Consider the following 22,405-nt stretch of genomic DNA (forward strand, 5'->3'; position numbering starts at 1 on the left):
GTTTTTAGTACCAAGTTTGTCACTATTATTATAGAAGCACAGATATGGGCAGTTCTGAATGATGATGGGACCAAATGCCTTTGCAGAAAACCTGGACTGTCAAAGGTGACTATGTTTAGAATGGTCTGAAGTTAGCGTGAAAAGCCAAACAGAGATTTGGGGGAGTTAATAGGACCGACACTTCTTGTTGGATGCCATTATCAGTCTTTTGGGATTTGTGACTGGAGGTAAGAGGGATCTTCAGAAAGTGCTCCACATAAAGAAACAAATAACAACCTGTGTAAACTAGCAACTATAGTTACTTGAACCATGTTTAGTAGCCTTGGAGCACTTGCTTGCTGAGCCTTGGCAGCTGCCAGCAGCTGAGGAGGTTGTTTATAGAAGAGGGAGAAAATAAAAGGACTGAGTACCACAGGGAGTTATGAGACAGAGGGAGAGAGCGCACTGAAGCACTGAGAGTGACTCCAGGTTAACTCTAACAAATGTATTTGGGCATAAGCTTTCGTGAGCTACAGCTCACTTCATCGGATGCATGCAGTGGAAAATACAGTAGGAAGATATATATACACAGAGAACATGAAAAATGGGTGTTGCCATACCAATTGTAACCAGACCAATTAATTAAGGTGGGCTATTATCAGCAGGAGAAACCCCCCCCACCTTTTGTAGTGATAATCAGGATGGCCCATTCCAAACAGTTGACAAGAAGGTGGGAGTAACAGTGGGGGGGGGGAGGGATGAGCATGGGCAAATTGTTTTTACTTTGTGTAATACCCCATCCATTCCCAGTCTTTATTCAAGCATAATTTAATGGTGTCCAGTTTGCAAATCAATTCCAATTCTGCAGTTTCTCGTTGGAGTCTGTTTTTGAAGTTTTTTTGTTTGGAGAATTGCCACTTTTAGGTCTGAAATTGAGCGACCAGGGAGGCTGAAGTGTTCTCCGACTGGTTTTTGAATATTATAATTCTTGATCTCTGATTTGTGTCCATTTATTCTTTTGCATACAGATTGTCCGGTTTGGCCAGTGTACATGGCAGAGGGGCATTGCTGGCACATGATGGCATATATCACATTGGTAGATGTGCAGGTGAACGAGCCTCTGATAGTGTAGCTGATGTGATTAGGCCCTATGATGGTGTCCCTTGAATAGATATGTGGACAGAGTTGGCAATGGGCTTTGTTGCAAGGATAGGTTCCTGGGTTAGTGTTTTTGTTGTGTGGTTGCTGGTGAGTATTTGCTTCAGGTTGGGGGGGGGGGCTGTCTGTAAGCGAGGACTGGCCTGTCTCCCAAGATCTGTGACAGTGAGGGATCGTCCTTCAGGATAGGTTGTAGATCCTTGATGATGCACTGGAGAGGTTTTAGTTGGGGGCTGAAGGTGATGGCTAGTGGCGTTCTGTTACTTTTCTTGTTGGGCCTGTCCTGGAGTAGGTGACTTCTGGGTATTCTTCTGGCTCTGTCAAACTGTTTCTTCACTTCAGCAAGTAGGTATTGTAGTTTTAAGAATGCTTGATAGAGGTCCTGTAGGTGTTTGTCTCTGTCTGAGGGATTGGAGCAAACGCATTTTTTTCTCCTGCTGATAATAGCCCACCTTAATTAATTGGTCTGGTTACAATTGGTATGGAAGCACCCATTTTTTCACGTTCTCTGTGTATATATATTTTTCCTACTGTATTTTCCACTGCATGCATCCAGTGAAGTGGGTTTTAGCCCATGAAAGTTTATGCCCAAATAAATTTGTTAGTCTCTAAGGTGCCACAAGTACTCCTCGTTTTTTTTGCTGCTACAGACTAACACGGCGACCACTCCCCCCCGCCCCCCCACGGTTCCTCAGACGTTCTTGTCAACTGCTGGAAATGACCCACCTTGATTATCACTACAAAAGGTTTTCTTCCCCCCCCCCACATCCCCCCGCTCTCCTGCTGGTATTAGCTCACCTTAAGTGATCACTCTCCTTACAGTGTGTATGGTAACACCCATTGTTTCATGTTCTCTGTGTATATAAATCTCCCCACTGTATTTTCCACTGAATGCATCCGATGAAGTGAGCTGTAGCCCACGAAAGCTTATGCTCAAATAAATTTGTTTATCTCTAAGGTGCCACAAGTACTCCTTTTCTTTCTGAAACCAGGTTAACTCTGTGATTTACAGGGCCCAAAGCATGAGCAGGGCACAAAGGCAGGGGAGGGCAGGGCCAATCTGGATGTGAATTACCTCTGCATCTCATCCTGTTGCAAAAGAGGCTGAGTCTACAAAGGTGTGAGTAACATCAGGAGTGCTTGTCTTGTGCATAGTAGTTGTGAGTGCAGTGAAACTCCTCACATTTTTATATTACTTTTTGGTGGGTTACAGAGGTAGGGAGAGGTTGTTCCACTATTTTATGAAGAGTCTGCAAAGCACACAAAGGCTATTTCTCCCTCCTTTCTTGTTTTCCTTGAATAGCTACTCAAATTTCTTATTTGTAATTTTACAGTACCTTGCATTTGTGGTTATTGTTTCTCAGTGGTTGACAAGTGGTTCCTGTCTAAGAGATAACAACTACTAGGACAAACGTCCAGAACACCCAGCGTGGTAACAACAACAGCTCACTTAATAGCTATCTCTCAGCTGTAAGAGCAAAGCAGTAGGGCAGTAGCCTTTGTAATGGCCCATACCACATTGCACGAATCCAGTAGGCTTCCATGGTAATTAACCCAGTGATTGAAATGCAAGTGAAGCAGTGTCCTGTATGGGTGGCTTGTTTATGGCTCTCACGTGAACGCTTGTCCTTTGGACTAGTGAACTAGCCATGGAGCACAATGGAAAAACTTTAACAGACAACCCTCTCCAAATACATCTGTAAAATGGAGCCACTGGCTTTTTGTTAATTCTGGAAGGCTCAGTAGTTTATTAAGTAGTTGGGCGCAAGGGGAGATTATTTAATTTTGGAAAAAATATTTAAATTTGTAATTTTGCCTGTTTTACTGTTTTCTGCATTGCACCTGTCTTATTTTTGGATATATCTGAATTGTATGAGCCAGATCCTCATCTATGCCAATTTACATTAGCTGAGAGTCAGGACCTCTCTTTACTGGGCACATTAATATAAATTATACAGCTGGATTATAGAAGTTTTGTATTTCTAATTCAGCCATTTACCAGAATCCAAAATTACAAAATCTAATCTGAATTTGAATTTATATGCCTAATTTTGGCTCATCTCTAACATTATATACCTTGAACTCCACAGGCATGAGAGTATCTCTACTAGTCCTTACTGAAGTAATATGGGACCAAATGCTATGCATGATGGTTTAATTATTTGCTTCTTATTGTTATTAGTTACAAATTCTGTCTCTAATTTTCCCTAGCTATAAAATGGAGTGTTGTTAGGAGGACTGTATTAGAGCATTATGAAATGGGAAAGTGTTATGTAAGTGCTAAGAATATTAACAACTATTTACATATCTCTACCAATGCTTTCAGCACTGAAGAGATGGAATGGTCCCTTCTTTATACACTCAGACATCATCCACAGTTACAGAAACAAAGAATTTTCATGACTCTGTCAAGGTCAATAAACCCTAAATTGATTCCCATCACTCCTGAAAAATACCACACTCTTGGCCATACAGCTTTTCGTCCTTAGGTGCAGCTGCAGCTGAAATCATTGCGAGTTCTAAAAAGAACAGGAGTACTTGTGGCACCTTAGAGACTAACAAATTTATTTGGGCATAAGCTTTCGTGGGCTAAAACCCACTTCATCAGATGCATGCTGATGAACATGGAACAAGAGCACAGCATGGTCCTTAACTTACAATTATGCCCATAATATAAATTAAACTGTTAGCCCTGCAATTTCTTCTCTGAATGTTTGTTGTAGATTAAGTTCTCTATAGCTTCGCTGGGAGATTCTTTGCATTATTTGTTTTGTTCATTGATATGTACATCTGGAAAAAAAAAACCCACCTCAAAACCGAACCATGCATCCCCATCTGGACTAGAGAGAGAGAAAGAGAGAGAGAAGGTCTTGCATAGCTTTACTTGCGCTCATAGCCCTTGCTCATCGTCTTCAGCATTACTCACACAGGGCTCCCTTCACATGCGTAGTCTCACTGACGTCAATAGGGCTAGTCACATGAGTCAGGTTTGGACCTACTTTCTGTTTCACCATTGATGACTTTTTTCCTATAAGTGTCTCTATTGAGTCTAGATGGGGATGATTGTTTTGTTTTTAGGTTTTTTTCCCCAGTTGTGCTGACAATTATGTTTTCCCTGGCAATTATTATTTGTATTACCCAAACATCTAGGAACCCAGTTGTCATGTTTTCTGCTATAATTGCTTTGCCACAGGACAAAGAGCTTGCAATAGCTATGAACATTAATGTCCTCTTTGCCAATGCAAATTATCAGCGTCTACAGTAATTTTATATCATTCTATTAACGATGCATCAGCAGCATTACAAAATAATACTAGAAACAAAGCATTTTAGCTGTGGGAACAGACCACCCTACTCCACCTCTGGAAATGTTCAACTTCTAATGTTTCTGAGGTTCTCTTGTTTTCCCAGTAGGGAAATGTTGAAACATTAGACATTCAGAATCTTGGCCATGTTGTTTGTGGGTTGTGAATCCTAAAATGTATGGAACTGGTGCTCACTGCCTAGTCACTCTGTACAGGGGAGAGAAAAACAACAAGCAACATGCACCTCTTGGTCATCTAAAGGGGGAGCTCAGCCCCCAAAAGAGTGCACTGATATTATTCCCACAGCTATTCCCCAGACATGGAGTATTCCAAGCTCCTGTACTGTCCGAAAAGTCAGTGTGTTATCAGGAAAAACAGATGTGCCCACTTCCCAGAGGAGCCACAAGACAATGACCTGCACACCACACTCCCAGAGGTAGTATGTCTGGCAATGGAGTGTGCTCTTAAGTAGCTAGAAGGAGGCAGCTTCATTCCATGCTTCCAGGACCAAGAATCCAGGCAGCAGAGAAGGTACTAGTCTCCATATGGTGAAACTGTGCCCAAAGAGCAAACCCTGAAACTCCACCCACATAGGTCAGTCTGCATTCAGAGTTCTAACTTGAGGGTGAGCCTTAAGTGGTATATGTGGGGTGTGAGTGGAAGAACACAGCTGAGAGTGCTAGACCAAACAGTGTGATATTCATATTAACCCTGCATACGCCATTGTGCTCTTTTCCTTTCTAAGGTTGCTTAGTTTAGTTTTACATCTTTTGAACCCATCCTATTTTCCCCGTGAGCGCCTTCATTATCAGCACAATTTTGATATAGTGAGTAGCTGGAGGGAAATTTCCTATGTAAGCATCTGTGGCCCCTTCTGAAGTTTGAACCACCGCTGTCAAGCCCAGACCTGCCCATGACGATTTCACTGGCTGCACACACTGTTTTGGTGGAATAACATCCTTTCCTCTGTGCTCCTTCCTAGGTAGAAGTATAAGTAGGGGCAATTATGTCCTTTGACTTTAAGATGCTGTAACTTTCCTTCCAGAGTCATTTTGGGACTAGAACCATATAAGAGTGACATGGGATGGGGACATATTTGAGGCTTGAGTACATTGACCGAGTCACTGTGATGCTTTTTAATTTATTGGTGTCTGTTTTCGAAACAGCTCTAGTCATGTACTTACTGTGAGATCAAGCTGCAAAAACTCTGCTGAGACTGAAAAGACTTCTGGTCTAAACATGAGTGCTAAGGGGTATTCAAAACTGTCATGGTCAAATACAGAGATGTGATAGTGGGTTTCAAAATCAGATTATCAAGGGGATAGATATCAGCTTCACTCTGCTGCTGGTCTAGTGTTTATTTGTCCAGCCTTGCAGGTGAAAGGTTAGTTCTTTATGTGATTACTCTAAACAAAAGCAGAAGGAACACATACAGGCAGATAGATAGGTCAGACTGTTCTGTGTGAATGGCCATGGAAATAATTTGGAAATCTTCAGACCTTCTATATGTTCACCGTACCACCTCCTCATCTGTGAGCTTTAACACTGCTTTAAAAAAAAAGAGAGAGAGAGAGAGAGAGAGAATGAAAATAGTTTCTGGAAGAGAGGCTTTAATTAGTTCAAAGTTCAGGATGTTCATGCTTCTAGCAAAGACGGGGGATTTTGAGGACATATGTAGAGACTAGGCAGTGGGAGATCAGCCTCAGTTCTTTCTTGTCTTGCATTATTATTTCCGGATTAAGATATGGTTGGTATGTGTGTCAAGGGAATTTCAAATTTCCAGAAGCAGAAGATGTGATGAGAGCTGTGATGAGGGCCAAAGGCCTGCCTCAGAAGGATGTTATGAAGCTTAGCTAATGTTTGTGAAGCACTTTGAAATCCTTGGATGAAAGTTACTAATCAACACAAATTATTGTTTTATCATTAATGTGGGTATTGTAAAATTAAAGAGGGGACCTAGTTACTGTTGTCTGTTATTGTAACCAGACATGAAGATTCAGAAACCTGCCTAAATGTTTTTTCACTATCAGGAAAAGGCTTAGTGATAGTTTTACCACTATCAGGCTGCCGATGATAGGATTTCAGGGTCTATTAATGTTACATTTGTCAGAATGTAAAGTCCATCCTGCCAAATAGAGAAAGATTTAATAAATGGTCTGTTTGTTATTTTTTAATTTAGGACTAAAAACCTAACTAGAAAAGAACCTGATTCTGGTCTCAGTTATCATATGAATGCGTTACCATAATGTGACTTCAGTGGATTACTGTTAATTTACACTGATGATAATAAGGTCAGAGTCAGACCCCAAATATCTCCAAGAACTTCAAGTCAATTTTTGTTCCTGAGATGACTGTTGTACATTTTGAGCCCAAGCCCCTCCTTCTATCTATACACATATGAGTCTGACTCAGGTCGGCAAGCTCTCAGGCCTGGGTCCTAGCACTTTGTTAGCGGGTAGGTTAGAGCCTGGATCCTGCTGTGACTTGGGTCCAAGCCCTGTCATTTTGCAGTGTAGATGCAGCTCGAGCTACAGACAAGAGTCAGAAGGTCTGCCTCATGCACTATGGACATATCAGCATGACTATGGAACCCAGATGAAGCAACTGTAAACTTAGATTTATAATTCAGTGTGGACACTCAAGCACGGGCCTGGAAACACTGACTTCACAAGCCCAGGTCTCACAGGCCCCAGGCACAGTGTGCAGAGTACACATATCCTTAGAGGTTTAACAATATCATACACAATTCTGAATCACTGAGTGAGAATAAAATTTAAAGATTGAGTGAGAATAAGTTTCCATGAAAGCATATTTACTGTCCACTGTATATACATGCTGTAATACAGGGAGTTAGGAACTTTGAGAGCTTTCTATCGAAACAGGCAGTTGTCCGAATTTTTTTGGAAATGTTATTGTACTGCTTTGTTATTTTTGACTGAAAGTTTGAAAATGCTTCTTTTTCTTAAACTGATATGCTTCTTTTACAGAGTCTGCTCTCAGACATTCCATCTCAAATATTCCATGTTTTCAAGGAACATGTGATATTTTGGATTAAAATGCCTGATTATTCCATATGTTAAATTAAGTAAAAAAACAAACAAACAAACAAACAAAAAAACAAAAAAAAAAAACCCCACCAAAGTATAGTGCCAAATTCTGTTTGTTTTATTCATGCAAGGTGAAATATACTTATTTTTAATACGGTAATTTTTAAAAACTTCTTAACAACAAATCCTCCTTAACTTTAGAATAAATGTTTTAATTGACTAACATAAAATCTTTCTTATGAAATTAGAAGTTCAATATCCCATGTGCTTATAAATTTTTTATTCATTATATCCCACTGGTGAAAAAGCAGACAGAGAGAGTTCTTCCCCAAATAAATACAAGTCACTGTTAGTCCTAAAACCTATACTCACGCACATAATTTCTACTCAAGAGCATAATCCCATGAGAATTGAGCTGAGTTTTAGGAGCCAATTCCCCATTTCAGGGATAATTATTTTCTTTTACCCTATGTTTTGTAAGAGGAACAGAACTAGTGTAGAATAGGAACCTTTATGTCTGTTTCCTTTTGTTTCCCTTTGCATCGTAACCCCCGCTGGCAGTTCTAAGATACTTGGCTTTCTTAAACAATCATCATCACCCAAATCTGTAAACAGTTTCTCTCAGTATTTTGAAATCCAGGATCCTGATGCAAATTAAATTTAGAACGGCTGAATATAAACAAATTAGTAGTAAATATACTTGATCTAAACAAAAAAGCAAAGTGCTCTCAACCTCACGCCATCATGGAAATTTTGGGAAATGAGGCAGTCTATTTAATTCTTGTTGATCTGTGCAAAGAACCTGGGAATCTGTTACACCCTATTAGTAAGTGTGACTCATTTAACTATTAAAGTTATAGAAGAGGAAACAGTTTCTTTAACACTGTTCTTTTGGCAGCGATGAGTTTAAAATGGAAGGAGATTAAGAGTATCAAACTTTGAGCCTAATAAAATTATAACATTCTTTAAAGTTATTTTTTTGAAAGACGTAATAATATACTTAATTAAGAAGACAACGATTCATGGTAGAAGTGTCAGTTTCATTAGTGTGTCACATTGTAAGTGTCTGAGGGTCATACTTAGAAGGGCACTCATATCCGGGACCAGTGGTGAGGGGAATGAAGTGGAAGAAATAAATTATTGCCTTCTGTTTTTCAGATTTCCAGGTGTTGTGGGCTAGCACTACTGCTTCTGATCTCTGCCATAATGCAGACAAACAAACAAACAAACATACATCTCCTCAATTACTGGATTCCATTATCCAAAAAACAGGGTGGTATAATTTGTCATACAGTAAAACTTTGATTACCAGAACCTCAGTTATCACAATCTCATGTATCCTTCAACAGACTATTAATTACACTGAAAATTATCTCAATTATCTGAATGTATTCAGTGTACCCATGAGCTGCAGAAAATGAAAGTCATAGTGGGTATCTGTTAAGTATAGTCTACAGTAACATATTGTGTTAGACAATACAAATGATGTTTTCAAGCTATTAGCTAATACTGGATTTGTATTACATATTAACACATTTTTGTTTTATCAGAATACTTAATAGAGGTCCAGATTCTTAGCTAGTGTAAATTGGTATATATCTATTGACTTTAATGGAGCTATGCTGATTTATACACACTGAGGATCCATCCCATAAAACACTTCAGTTCTCTCTCAAAAAAGAAGTATCGGATTTCACACCTGTTTCCTTAAACATGCATTTTGAAGCTCAGAAAGTTACTTTGAAAAATAGGATATTGTCCCTGGCAAGAACTTTGTGCTTTTGACATACCTCACACATGACCTGCCCGCAAGAGTACAATCAAAGCCATCTATGTAGCTCATATTAATTTCTTTTGGTTACATTTCACTACAGTGTGCTAAAACATTGATTCTTCTACAGTCCAGTGGGTGAACTAACAAAGCTACGGGTAAGTAATTAATCCTAAAATAACCAAATTATTTTTGTATTTACTCTTGTTCTTTACAGATTTCAGAGTAACTGCATACCTCCTAGAGTTTCATTTATTTTCATCTTTTAAAATGGTCTTATTGAGTTTTGATTTATTTCTCTAACTCATTCCCCAAATTAAGGGGCAAATACTTCCCCCTCATTCAAGTTTTCAAAAATAAAACATCTCCTCAGCCTTCACAGTTCTTTCTAACATCGTTAGTTTATTTTGATAGTTTCTTTCTGAGACAAGCATTATTTATTTCACCTTGTAAAGCATCTGCATATAGAAGATATTTCTGTTTTGTAAGAGCTAAACATTGTTGTCAGGGAGTTTATTTCCAGTTACAAAGAAAAGTGCATTTGGGGAAATATAGCATTTATAAACATTAAATACACAGGACTTGATTCTCTTCTAGTCTTACTTACATAGATGTAAAAATAAAGTAACTCTATGGACTTGAATGGAGTTACTCCTGATTTACACTGATGTAAGAGAAAGGAGAATATTTTCTTTTTTCATTTAAATGAAGGCACACTAAAAGATATTGAAATGTACAATTTAAAAGTACTTTGACTTGAAGTATCAGCTTCGCCTCGTTTGTAAGCATTACGTCATACGTATAGTGCATGCATTATATTATACACCCCTTATTCCAACTGCATATTACTTTTGTGTAATTAAATAAAAACTATACATCTCAAGAGTATTCTTAGGCATTTCTGCTGTTTACAAGCATATTTGTTCATAAAATGCACACGCTCTATCCTTTATTTCAATCCCACTCTGCTCTTTCTGTTAATCAAGCCGTGAAAGCTAAAAAAAAAAAAAAAAAATGCAAATACTTTCTTTTATTTTAAATATTAGTGTTTGAAAAGGCAGTCCAAAGAACCTACCTACTGTTCCGCATTAATTAAGTTTTCTATGTATTGAACAATGTTAAATGTGCTTTTTCTATTAGATGACCCATAATGGAGAAAAGGTGCCAAGTTAGCAAAAATGTGTGGAAACACTAAATCTATACTGTATCCACTGGCATAAATTACCTCCTGAAAAGAAATCTGGAGAATGAGTGAAAAGATAAATATATGCATAGCAAAACAAACGCAGATTCTGAAAAATAAGATATTGAGGGAAGACTGACATTGCCCCTTGAAAACAGTGATGTAATGGTTTTATGCTTTTATTATTAATGTAAAGTTTAATGACTTCAAAATGAATGCAAAGTCAAACAAGGCTTGTTATTCCCCTAAAAATCTTTACTGTAACAGAAGCCAGTACCCAGATGTTCTGTGGTTAAATCTGTCGCTTCATTGCATAAAAAGTACCACATACAGTGAAACACATTACTGGCTCTCCTTTATCCAAATCTGGTCAGATTTTTGGGTTGTTTTTCTAGCAATCTTTTAAATTGACATGAGAGGCATAAAAGGTGGTTTCTTACAGATCTGTATGATGCCATCTTGAAATGTAACCACTTGCAGAAATGAACTGGGATTTCATTTAGTAAACTGTTATTAAGGTCCTTTCAAAACAAAGTACAGAAGAAAAAGCATAGCCCTGAGTGTAATAAATTTAATTCAAACTAAACAAAACAAAAAAGACTAAGGACATAGTGGGAGACAAATTGAGCTTAAACACACCACTCTGCCTTTATAATTTTGGAGCTTGAACCTGAAAGACTTTAGGCATCCTCTACTCCTACTGCCCTAAATGGGAGTTGCTGCTCAGCACCTTGCAGGATTAGACCCTTTAGTAAATTAATACTCGGAGATCTGACTCTGTCTAATCCTGAACCTCCAATGGAGCCGATATGAGAATCGGAAGCACCTTGTAAAACACTGGAAATAGGGCAGATGGTCCCACAGTCTTATCCTGGGATCTTCAATCGTCCGCCGAACATCGAATATATGGTGGATAGTGCAGGCACTACATGATTTTAAACAGCTTGCTTGGCTGTTTGCAACCTAAATGCTGTTGTGGAAACCTAAATGTTGTTCCATACTGTATTTTCTCAGATAATGTTTTCCAAAGCAGTCAGCCAAAACTAAATAGATTATGTAACTCTTCCTGATATTGGTGAGCAGCCCTACGAATTTCAACAGAACTACTCGCATGAGTAACTGCTCCACAACATAGATGCTGTTCAACCCTGGACTGCGTAACTTTTCTGTTCTCAATTAAATAGTACTTATAATCATTGTGCTAAGCTTCCAAAAGAAAGAAAGGTGGTTGCAGCATTATGTAGCATGGGGTATATTTCCATGAAATGAAAAACATGTCATACACATGCTGTTGGCTCTGACATGTCACGTATGCCATGAAATGTCACTGCTAATTTGATATAAGACTGATACAGTTTAGATAGCATGTAGCAGACTATACACAGATGTGTGGCATATCTTTCACTTCATTTACATGCATGTGACAAAAAGCTGAATTCCCCACCCTAAAATTAGAGAAACAATTTTTATTTTGCTGTGAGCTTTACCATTTAGTTCCCATCTTGGAAATATGACATGCCTAAAAATGACATTAAAAAAACCCCCCAAACAAACAACAAAACCCAACACATTTCTGGCACATTTTAGAGTTTATTCAATTATTTTATTTATTATTTAGAGTTTATTCAATTATTCATCTTTTGACATATCAGAATGTAGGTCTAAGAAAAGTTGTTACAGTTCCCCTTTAAATAGCATAAAAAGTAAAAGCAAGATTGCGCATATATTCTGTAGTGTCAAGATCTGTTTCAGAACAAGGTCAAAACTGTAGGAGAAAGAGGAGGCAAAAATCAGTCAAAAATCCCTCCACCCTCAAACATTAACAAATTCTTGACATTGTTCCAAATACATAAAAAGGGCTTTTTCAGTGGTACTGTGAGCTTGACCTCGGCAGATCTACTTCTGCATGTACATATCTCCTGACTAAGTATGAGAAAGGCATGGGGAGGATCAGTTATTCCTGGCAAGAATCGATTGAAACTTGCCATTCTTAAAATAGGTAAGGCGTAGCAATTGGGAGTGGATAAAATGGGAACATGGGGCTTAAAGTGGATCTGGAAATCTCTAATTCCACATGCTGATAGCACTCATCACCACAGATCTTCGTGCTATTTTATGCAAGGTACACTATGACTAAATCAGCATTACCTGTCAGCGACTGCTATCATATACAATAGCTCAATATTAGCCTACTATTGGATATCTTGTATCTGATTCACTGTGATAGGACACCAGTGTTACACAGATATAACTATTGATTTAAATTTCAGCAGATTTAAAAATCAGCAGAATTACACTTGTGTAAAACTGGAGTAACCACTGCCTTATAAGGGCCCTGGCATAGATCCCAGGATTGAGAACGGATTCTTCATTTGAGTCATAAAACCTTGTCTGATATTGACTGAAAACAAACAGAATATATTCCCTATTAGGGCCCCTGTCTTCTTCTAGGTTTTGTCCAGCACACTAAAAGACATCAATAAAAAAGCAATTATAATGATATAATTCTGTGAGTATGGGGAAGAAGACACTCTTCCCCACTCTTTGGTTGGGGAAGAAGGCACTGAAAACTGCACCAGAGAAACTACCTTATCCCTAGATCAGTGGTTCTTAACCTTGGGTGAACGCACCCCCTGGGGGTGCAAGATGCCCTTTCTGGGGCTATGAGACATGCCAGATTTTTTTAAGAAGGTAAATCATTGAAAAAACAAATTAAGCACAGGCATGTAAGTACAACTACTTTGTTTCATCAAACCTAGGTATTTATTAACATTATACATTTTTAACGATTACTGTAATATACAAACAAAAACTATATCTAGGTTTAAAGAACTGACCTACTTCAACAATTTTTGATAAGGGGTGCAAGAACATATTTTGAGAACCAAAGGGGTGCAGGCTGCAGTAAAGGTTAAGAACCACTGCCCCAGAGTGACCCGCTGTGGCTATTTCTAATGCAGCATTCTGTCTTTATGCCACTGGCAAGGATATTACATTTATCAATAACAATAAGCGAACCAGCTTTTGGGAAAAGCACGATGCTTTACCACTTGAATGTTAAAATGGTCCAGAACAAATAAACTTGTGGAACTGACTTTTTTAGAGTAGGGTCACCCTTCAATTAAATACTTTTTTAAAGAGATAACAGCTGTATCTGCAAGTGATTAAAAGATACTTATAGTCTTTGTCTCTGTTCTTTTGAAATAAATGTGTAACCTAAACTACACATAATTCGTAGCAAATTCATCTTGCTACCGCCTTATTTTTGAATTATAGTTACTAATTCAAATAGTGTGGTTGCCTGACTTGCTTGCTTAGTTGATGTACCCCGTTCACTCTATTTAAAAAAGTGCAGACAAAACTAAAACCAACACAGGCTGTCTGAAAACAATGTTTGTTTATAGAGTGTTTGGTAAGGATTCATAGTTAAGAGTTGGGGGAGGGGGGTGTCAGCAGCCAGCTTTCTTTCCCTTGAATAGGAGTGTTTCCCAGAAGGAGTGAATATAACTTTATCTAAACCATCTTCTCTCATCCTCTCAGAATAAAAATGTATTGGAAGAATTTCAAAATAATCCCTAAAACACATTGACATTGAAAATGGGAATGTAAATAATTTAGTTGTTCCTTTTAGGGTTAAAAAAAAAAAAGAAAAGAAAAAAAAAACACCAAAGGAAGGAGAAAAATAAGGACATTTAGATCCCACTGAAAACCTTAGCCCAGCATTTCAAGTAATCACTCCAACTTCAGCGTTAAGATGCAGTTTTTCGGAGATGTATTCTGAGCAGCATGCGGTGAGCTGCGGGAAAGTGTCATACCCACAAGACTCCCACAAACAGAGAGCTTTTAGCACTGTTTGATCAGAGCTTGACGGTGGGGGGGGGGGCATTAAATTACATTTAAAAGCATGACTTTCCCTGGCCTATATCCCTGCCTATTTTCTTCTCACCTTTCCATCCATCCTATTCTTCGGGATAATAATCATAACAAAAAGGGCAACCCCAGCAAGTCCTCAACAACTGCTCCACGTTAGGGGAGAGAAAGAGAATATAGGGAGCCAAACGTTTTTTTCTCAAGTGGAGGTGTTGGGATACGGGCAGAGAAATGCAGGGCGAGCCACTGGGAGTTTAGAGAAAGTAGGAGAAGACACAAAACAAGACCACGGAACGTCACAGAAAAGAGGAAATCTGATCAGAGCCGCACGTTCCTGGTGACTTTACTCTCACGAGGCAGCCTTCCACAACCGAAGTTGTGTGACCGCTTGGTTCACAGCCCCACCTGCGGCCCCAGGAATTTGACCCTGCATAGGATGGGAAGAAAGAGAAGGACAGGACGGGATTGGATCGAGGATTGGGGGTGGGGGGGAATCCAATCCCGCGGGGGAGCGGATGGCATCCCGTTTAGACAAGTATCTGCAGCTGGTATATAGAGGCCTCCAGTGGTTGAACTTGTGTTGATCCCTTCAGCTGAGCTGTCTGCATCTCATCACCCGTATCATCGCTCTCCCTTAGTAAGAAGTACCCATAACACAACAGCACCTTACAAAGAGTTTCCAGAATGGCAGCGGGCACCCTGAATAGTTAAAGGGGTTTGATTTGTGGCTGGACTAATTCTCACCCCTCCGCCCCTGCAAGGAAGAAGCCACGGTGGGTGAAGACACAAAAGATCAGACGCAGGATCAGGGCAGACAGACACAAGGTTTTGCTCATTAAAGGGGGCTTTGCTTCAATCTATTCATAAAGCAAAGGTTTCCTGCCACTGGATCCCCGTGGGCTGGGTTGGTGTGTTATGTGAAGCGTCCCGCAGCTGGAAGGGGGAGGGGGGAGCACACAAGGTTAATCAACCAGCTCCCATCCACCAACCTGTTTTCCAAAGCTCATTCCAAATCTGGAGTAAATCAGCACCGGCGCCTGACGAAGCGGGAACGTTCCTGGTACCCAATCGCCCCGTCCTCCTACCCCCAAACCCAGGTAACTCTCAGGCAACACCAACTGTCGGGGCGCTGCTGCTCAGCCCCGGGATTCCCAGGAGTCGGGGCCCCACTCCCCATTGCACTGCTGCCCAAGAGCTCATCCCGCTCCCCAGAGTCGTCAGCCCTGCGCACGGACCCGGAGGCAGTGCTGGGAAGAGATGGGCGACCGCCTAAAACGCATCGGACCTCTCCTAATGCTCCTGGCGCCCAGTGCCTGGTCCCCCTCTCTTCCTAGCTCTGCGCTGCACGACCCGCACCCCAATCCACGCGGGACCCTCCTCTCTCACGCCCCCGATGAGCTCCCTCTCCCCGGGTCTGGTCTCAGCTCCCCCCGGGACACACACACAAGAGGAACTCCACGTCGCTCCGCTTTGCTTACCTTGAAAAGTCTCGCTCCTCCCGGGGAGATGTGCAAAAGCCCCGGGCTCGCAGGTGCCGGTTACAGCACTCGGGGAACGTCCCTCTTGCTTGCGGGCCTCCCTCCCCCCGAGCACAGCCAGGATCCCGGCCGCAAGAGAAGGCGAGTCCCCGCTCTGCCTTTCAGCGAGCCGGGCAGGGAAGCGCGGCCCCCAGGAGAGAGCAGCGGGGGCAGGCGGGCGGACAAAGTTTGCAGAAGTGCGCAAGTGGCCCGGGCGGGATCGCCCCAGCCGGCGACCAGGTGTTTTTTCGGGTCTTTGCAACTCCTGGCGAGCCCCCGGCTGGAGCAGCATCAGCCGGAGGCGGAGAGGGGCAGCGCCGGGCGGCGGTGCGGGGCTGAGGATGCTGCGGCGCGGGCAGAGGCAGCGGAGGCTGGGCGAGCGGGGTCCTTCGGCCGCCGGCCGGCAGATGCGGTGGGCGAAGCGCTGGGTGAGGCTCTCGGCGCGGCGCGGCGCCCCGGCTGCTGGGTGAGGAGTGTGTTCGCACCGAGTGTCGCTGGTGCAGCGCAGAGCCGCTCCCCCAGCCAGCCCGCTCCCCTCCCCCCTCCCTTCCCTGCCACACACACAGCGCAGGGACACCGAGCTCCGCCAACGCTAGGCAAAGCCTATCACCGCCCCGGCCCGAAGGGAACGCAGCCCACCCGTCTGGAGAACAAGGGTGGGGGCTCTGCCAGGGCTTCCCCCCGTTGGAGAGCCCGGGGCTAGAGACCACCGCCCCACCCCCGCGTTTCTCTGCGAGGAGCCAGGTCGCCCTCACTCGTCTAGGGAGTGCGCGCTTTTCCGGCGAGAGCAGCGCACTTGGCATGTAGAACGACAGGAGCAGGGCAGGGAACCTATTTGAGCTCGGAGCTGAGCCTCCAGGCCACTGCTCCTAGGTTCAGTGCCCACGGGCAAGAATAGTTCCACTGGCTTCAACAGGCCTGCTTGTAGGAGAAGAGCTTTGCAGGACCAGGCTCCCTGTCCATAGAGCAGCCCACTGTCTCACTAATATATAGTCAAATGTATCCTTGCTGCACCTCTCCCAGGTTGGTAAAAGATTATGATGAGCTGTTGTGATTAATAGGATCCCCACTGTACAGATGGGGAACTGAGGCACAGAGAGGTTAAGTGATTTGCCCAAGGTCACACTGTAAGTCACTGAGGGAGGCATGTTTCATTTATAGCACTGTATAAATAATGATTGAAGGAGGCCCTCATTTGTGAAAAAGAGGAGTGGATTCAACTCTATTAAAGTTTGTGGGCATTTGGAGACATGCTTTTGCTTCAGTCTACTAAAGACAATAGAGACCAGCAGTGAAGTTGACCTTGGTTCTGATCTGAGTTCTTTTATCCCCTTCCCAATATTCTGGGTTGATCAGTTTGGGGGTTTGGCTCATGCCCATCTCTTGAAGAGCTGTATTGATCTAGATTGATATGAAAGCTTGGGATGGCAACATTACTCAAGAGTGGCAAAACAATGAATGGGTATGCAGGTTATCCCAAATGAGTGCCAAAAAAAAATTATACCACACGACACTGTCATGGGTTCTGCATAGGCCAGAGAAAAAAACCCAACAGCTCTTTTAGAAATATGAATCTCTACTCTCCAATGGTATATAACTAAGCCCCTACTTAACTTGCAATATTGCAGATTTATTAGGCTTCCATCTCCATTTTGACAGTGGGAGCCTCTACTTTCAGCCCCGGGTGGCCAACAGTAGAAAAAATCTCAGAAAAATAATAATGGAATTTATTACTGCAAACAATAAGGTCCATAATTATTTTTCTGCAATTTTCCATGGCTTGTCCACAATTCAGCCGCAATTTTTTGACAGTCATCCCACGCTTTAAAAGTAGGGCCTTATATATAACTCATTTCTATCCCTGTTATATATCAAGATGTTAGACTTGAAAAGGACTATTATTCATCCTGAAACTCAGGCCAGTGTTGCTTGGGGAGTAAATTGCAAATTGGGGTAAAAGAGGAAACATTGCTCTAGGTTTTTTTTTTTGTTTTTTTTTTTAACACAAAGTGAGATCGGTTTGAAGCTTCTCAGGTTGTTGGAATGTTAGGAAACATCCCAGAAGAGATGGATGAGTTAGAAAAGAGCAGGTGAAGTAGTCAAGGGTTCATGATAAATGGAATTTTTCACATGGATATCACAACTAGAGACAGCTTTGGGGTTTGTGAAAGGAAGGACATGGCGCACTATTATTTAGAGGAGGCAGTAATGTGAAAGAGAATCCGTATTGCTTTTTCTTGGTAATTTATTCTTGAACACATGAACTGCTGCAAACATTTAAACTAGTCACTAGTAATAAAAATCTGCTACTGATTTTTCCTAAAAATCAGTTTATTCAATCTCGTTCCTATGCCCTCCCACATTTTGGCTGTTGGAGTACATAAGCCATGGATTTTTGCGGGGAGGATTGGAATATAAATCTAGGGGCAGATCAGAGTGTAAATTATTTACACCAGCTCACCTCCCTGGGAATATATATTTAAATAAAAAATAGAAAATTCAATGCTCCGGGGGCCAATTCTACCAGATAATTGCTAATGACACTAGGAATGCTGCAAGCTTCTATTCACCTGGCTACCTGAAGGTGACAATTCTTCTACTGCAAGAATTCTACGAGTAAGGGGTAACTCAAAAATACAAAACATGGAATTAAGAAAAAGGCCCATCTGAGAGCTTTGGTCAAATCATTGACCTTTTCTCCCTTAGTTTCCCTATTTTAAAAACTGGGATAATATTTATCTGATTCACATGGTGGGTGGCAATAGGCATTCATAATTAATTTGTGACTGTAGAAAAGTACGGGACAACCACCACAATTAATGAGATTATGTTTATGCACAAACAAGCAGACTATTTTTAACCTGAGGACAATTTTTAGTGCTATTGTTCTTTGAGTGTATGACTATTTGTGATTTCAGTCGAAGCAAGATAACACACAAGGGATATGATTTCCTGGGAAGAACAAGGTTTCCAATTTTTAGACATGTACAATGCTATTTAGATTTGCTGGGTTTGAAAGGATGGCATGAAGTTTCTCAGCCAAAAGAACAATTATACTTAAAAAAAAAGGTTTATGCTTCCTAAATTTACAAGAAAGCAGAAATATAGAATTGTAGTCTAAAGACACATTTTGGGTTTTGATATCTACCATTAAGAATACCCACTTTTGATTTTTTTTTAAATCCACAATAAGGAATATTTCTGTTGGACAAAGATTTTCAAACATCTGTTGATTTTAGGGACTTTTAAAGCACCTGTGACCATGGCAGTTATTCACCTGGATCTTGCAAAGACTCACCAGGTACAGTCTTTGCAAGATTGGAGTCAGAGTATGGCATCTAATGGTATGCAATGCAATGCAGGTTTGAAAGGCAGTTATTTATGTATGTGCAGTAGAGCTGAGTAAATGCAAAACATTTTCTATGAATATGTTTTGAACTTTTAAATTAATTTACTTTGGCCAGGTTTCTTCTTCCCTGTTTGTATTCACTATGAATTTTAAAGCAATCAAGTTTTTGTGAGTATTTTTGCCAGTGGAAGTGTCAAAGTTGTGCATGCAAGTATTCATGGAAATCAAATGAGGCATTCACATGTACATTTACTGCCATTAGAAGCTGTTGAGCATTCATTGAACCAGGGAACAGAAAAATAAATACTATGTGACTTATCTGACCAACTGCAAACAAACATTCCAAATCTTGAATATTTGCAGTAAGTCCATGGAGTAGACTGCAAGCTCTCTGAAACAGGAGCTGGCTTTTTTTATGCATCCAATGAAGTGAGCTGTAGCTCACGAAAGCTTATGCTCAAATAAATTGGTTAGTCTCTAAGGTGCCACTAGTACACCTTTTCTTTTTGCGAATACAGACTAACATGGTTGCTACTCTGAAACCTGGCTTTTTATTGTTATTATTATTAAGTTAGGTCATGATACTTTACTAGAGTTCTTAGATGCTGCCATCATAAAAATGTATTAATCATCAAAAGAAGGGTAGTAAGAGTTCAGAAATACATCTATTGAATAAAATTGAATACCTTTGAGAAAATGTAAATCAGCATTTGACAATTCCAAAAGCAGAAAAAGAGGCTGAATTCATCCATTAAATAATTCATTGCAAATTGTTTTCTCAGTGCTAATTTACCCTAAAGGCATTTTCCAAAAGAAATTTAACACCCATGCTTGCAGTGCATGCATAACAGTACAGACGACAATACTTTCCCCCCAAAAATATGTCGCTTAGCATCTAAATGTAAGTTAAGTAGCTACTGAAGGTCTATTATGTCAATTACCCATAGATTAAAATTTTCTAAATATATGTTGACAAAACAGAAGCAGTTAGCCTGGTGTGCCAATATTGAGCAAATTAAGGATTCCCCAAGTAACCATTGGGCTGGCAGACTAACAAATTCTGAGCATGATGGACAATTAGAGGAATTTTAACTGTACCTGTCAGTCCATTATGAGGTGCTTTGGGAATGCTTCATGGACCATCAAGGTTTGCAGCCATACCACCTCAGGCTGTGATCACCCAATCACATGAGCAAAGCAGGTCCAAGTGGAGGCCTCCATAGAAATCTAGGAAGTGGAGTTTGAGATTCTCTAGTTGTCACTTTTCTAACTCAGCAGAGAACTAGTGCCTCAATATGTCTTAGTGGGACCATCCTTCTGGCTACTGGGGTCTTTCACATGAGTCATAAGCTGAAAGACCTTGTGATGGCACTTTTCACTAGAATAGAAGTGTTAATGGTAGTGTCCTAAATACATTCTACTTTGGTAATTATATTTGGCTTACTTAAGGCTGTCCTGTAGTTTCAATTGCACAAGACATCAGCTTTCTTTTCTCAACTGTTGTGTGGCTTGCTGCAGGTGTGGCTTGAAGTATGATGACTTGCATGCACCTGACAGGTGGTTGCATTTCAGAGATGGATGAAATGATGGCCTCTGTATACAGTGAATAAGTTTTAATCAGATTTGTAAATTTGTTGAGTTATTTGGATCTTTGCATTAGTTGCACTGTCACTTTGACAACTCAAATCCTCAAAAAGCATAAAGCAGTGTGTCTCACACTTCCACTCAGATCATAATGCTTCACAGCAACCACTACAATCAATGGCAGGACTATAATAATTCTATAGATGTTGTCTTGGATCTACTGTCATTTCAATTATGGTTTCTTATATATTTTAATGAGAGACATTTTATTTTCTCTCACAAGAGCAAGAAAACAAATCAAAAGCATATGCAGCAGTTTGAGCACAGCTTGTGATTTAACAGAATATTTATACTGCATTACTTAAATGCATTGGTGTGAGTGAAGGTCAGGATGAAATGAGAAGATTCAGCAGTAAACAGTGATTTATGTAAATTTAAGACACACCCAATAAGCCACATCCAGCTGTCGTTTAAACTGGCATATTAACATTTAAATCAATGGAGTTATACCACTTTACACGAGGGCTGTTTTTGATTCTTTATCTGGGGCTGATTTTGGACTCATTATCCAATCTGTTAATAAAATGTGGACTATATATCTCACACACAAAATGTTTTATTTATTTGGGACACCTTTTAAAGTCTCTTAATACAGCTAGTTTTATATCTACAGTGTTTTCACCCAAAAATCCTACTGTATTATGAGCGGATTAATATAAACACTAAAATATGGTTTATTGAATCAGACTAGTTAACAGAGGGCTGCCACATCTCAACTGAAAAACATCTATTGTGAAAAAAGTGTGGGTATTTGTTTTAGCTTGCCAAATCTGAATAATAGTATAAAACCAGATCAAAGATGAGTGGCTTCACTGTAAAATCCAAAATCTGCATGTGCAAGGTAATGAGAAACAGGGCTCCCGCATGTTCCAAGCACAGTTTCTCAATCTTAATTACACTCGGTGGGGGAGGGGGGGGAAGGAGGGGGGGAAGAACTGCATTATATCAAGCTATTTAAAAAAGATTAAACGGTTTTCTGGATAATAAATTGTCTATGAATCATTTAAAAGATTTCAAGTACACGATGGCCCCATTAAAATTTGATGTAAGAATGTGTATTGCTCTAGTTAAAACATGTGAATTTGTTAACGGTGAGAAGGTGTGAGAATTCAGTGCTCTAAATAATAGGTGTAGGCCACTTTGATCCTGAGCGCTTGTTCTTTAGTTTTGATGGAACTAGGTTCCCCCATAGAGCTACTCCAGGCCAAGATTCCTAGTGCACTTTCTCCTTCGTTAATTTTCTTCTTAAGCCCTTTGTCAGAAGCTGTTTATGCAGGTTATTATTTGAAGTTTTTGTATCATGTTTTCTTGCAGTGGCCAACAAGTTGATTTCTTGATACTAAGGGCCAGACGTGGCCTCTAAAATTGTATCCTAAGTTGTTTTGTCTAATTTTTGTGTACCCAAAACCCAAGTTATGAACTCGTACACAAAACTTGTTACCTGACGTGCAAATGCATCTTGCACACACAAGTCTGACTTTTTGCATATGAAAAATCCTAAATGTTAAAATGACATCTACAGTTCTGAGGCCCAGCCTAAGGCCCCCTTAAACATTTCCCTCCCTCTCTATATATGGTTTTA

At 40.5% G+C, this 22,405-nt stretch overlaps 1 protein-coding gene across 1 annotated transcript in view; it reads right to left on the reverse strand.

The window, feature by feature from the left end:
• Nucleotides 1-16,201, reverse strand: part of NDNF (neuron derived neurotrophic factor) — a 31,163-nt gene extending 14,962 nt beyond the window's left edge. The window contains exon 1 of the mRNA XM_074950020.1: nt 15,792-16,201. The gene's annotated coding sequence lies outside the window, so the exon portion shown is untranslated. The remainder of the gene's footprint in view (nt 1-15,791) is intronic.
• Between the last annotated feature and the right edge of the window lie 6,204 nt (nt 16,202-22,405).

This window comes from Natator depressus, chromosome 4 (genome assembly GCF_965152275.1).
Source record: "Natator depressus isolate rNatDep1 chromosome 4, rNatDep2.hap1, whole genome shotgun sequence".
NCBI lineage: Eukaryota > Metazoa > Chordata > Testudines > Cheloniidae > Natator > Natator depressus.